The 2,132-nt window shown below is 36.7% G+C and overlaps 1 long non-coding RNA gene across 1 annotated transcript in view; it reads left to right on the top strand.

Moving 5' to 3' along the window:
- Nucleotides 1-1,537: 1,537 nt before the first annotated feature.
- Nucleotides 1,538-2,132, top strand: part of LOC119423202 — a 15,211-nt gene continuing 14,616 nt past the window's right edge. Inside the window, exons 1-2 of the long non-coding RNA XR_005187446.1 lie at nt 1,538-1,634; nt 1,736-1,837. This is a non-coding gene — a long non-coding RNA (uncharacterized LOC119423202). The remainder of the gene's footprint in view (nt 1,635-1,735; nt 1,838-2,132) is intronic.

The raw sequence follows: 2,132 nt of genomic DNA, 5'->3' as shown, positions 1-2,132 counted from the left end.
AGGTCCAGGTATAGGTCCAGGTCCAGATATAGGTCCAGGTCCAGGTATAGGTCCAGGTCCAGGTATAGGTCCAGGTATAGGTCCAGATATAGGTCCAGGTCCAGATATAGGTCCAGGTATAGGTCCAGGTCCAGGTATAGGTCCAGGTATAGGTCCAGGTCCAGATATAGGTCCAGGTCCAGGTATAGGTCCAGGTCCAGATATAGGTCCAGGTCCAGATATAGACCATTAACAGCCTTTAACATCTGGAGTTCTTGTTTGAATAAAGACCATAATGTTTAGATCTGCCACATTGGCATTTATGTATATAAAATTTAAAGATTATGATAGTTATTAATATAGTAATCTTTTTATTTTTAGATACATATCCATATAAAGACATTCTGAGGGGAAAAGGAACCATGCTCATTTTATGAACAGAAGATCGTGAAAGATTTTCCACAACATGTTCAAAGAATCACAGAAATAAAACAGATGTTCTGTTGCTTCATGTTCGTTATATCACATTCAATTTTAAATCAATTTCTGATAAACTTGTTTGAAGGATAAATATTTAGTTTTGAAATGTAATTCTTTATATTTAGGCAAAAGAGAAAAACCCAATATTTTTATTTTTTTTCCTTCTTATTGTAAAACTCATGAAAATTCCTTCTTACCAGTCCAGTATATATTGTTTTTATTAAATGTTGTCTTAAAAATTATTGATGCATCTTTTGTGTATTAAATTTAGTCCATTGAGATTGATACTTGGTAAACTAATTGTTGGTTTAATTTCATATTTGTTCGTTATTAACTGAAAAAAATGCATTTGGTATATTTTTAATTACATCATAGTCTATTTTGGTACAGGTTCGATTAATGAAATCTTCATTTTTAAACAGATTTCCCTTTTCACCCATTAAATAAGAGAGCGACCATATTTGCTTCTCCATCCATTTCTCCATGAACGCAGACTTGACTCTGTGTAAAACGACTGTTGTTCCAAAACGAAACATAGTGAGCACTGAATGTTTGTATGCTAGTTTCCAGTAACACCTGGTGAAAAGTAGATCATTTAACAGGTAATTTAGGAATGCCAAAGTCACAGTTTGTATGCTTTTTATGATTATCTACTGTTGTCATCACTGTTAAAATCAGGTCTCTCTTGCAAATGAGTCCCGGTGGCTCGAATGGGACTAAAAGAAAAGGTTGAATGAACATCTTAACAGGAAGTGAATACCTCCAACTTTACTAAAAATCAAAGTGGGGGCAGCAAACCAAATATGATGACCATTTTAAAGAAAGGATTGAAGCCATCTGAGTTTTTAGACGCCATTCATTATGTCAAAATCTATTTACTTTAATTCCACAATCTTCATAACTTTTTAACTATCCTTTTAGATACAATGCTGTGTACTTCTCCAAATAAAGTGAAAGTTTAATTTATTAATTTCCTTGATAATTGTTGGAGGATGTAGGGCGGTAAGTCAGAAACTGTACGATCATTCATCATATGATGAGAAAAGTTTCCACCCGGACACTAAACAAAGTCGCACAGAAGGGTTGTGTCGCAGTCATACCGGTCCGCGTGAAAAACTGGGCTCAAATGTGTGCAGAGCTCAGCTCACGATACATCTGTGAGAAACCCCAAAGAGGTGAGGCGTATTAAACCTTTGTTTATTGGTTCTTGTCGAGTCTCTTTGCGTCTCTTCTCTCGCATCGAGTTTCTCTTCTGGTGTTTTTCTTCTTCCGGCAGGACGGAAGTAAATAACTCGCCGAGCAGCAGCAGCAGATGTGTCCGCTGCTAGAGAGCTTTGTCTGTCTCATCTTCGCCGGACCCCCGCTGGACCCACTCAAAGTAATTACTTCTTGTTTTGTGTCTGGAGTGGTCGCAGCTTTACACAAAAAGGACAATAAATACGTCTATGATCGAATCATTAAGCGTACATCGACGTGGCCGCCATATTGGAAGAGGCAAAAGTGAAGCGATAAGAAGATTCCTCATTCATTCAGAGTGGCAACAAGGAAAAAGCTGTGCAAGACTATTCTTTTGCAAGGTTTATTTTTCCAAGGTTTATAAGTTACACACAGACAGACTATACATACATCCATTATCCTTTATCCGCTTATCTATCTATCTATCTATCTTTTAT

This window comes from Nematolebias whitei, chromosome 16 (genome assembly GCF_014905685.2).
Source record: "Nematolebias whitei isolate Nwh7 chromosome 16, NemWhi1, whole genome shotgun sequence".
Classification (NCBI taxonomy): domain Eukaryota; kingdom Metazoa; phylum Chordata; class Actinopteri; order Cyprinodontiformes; family Rivulidae; genus Nematolebias; species Nematolebias whitei.
This window is presented reverse-complemented; position numbering and strand designations above follow the sequence as displayed.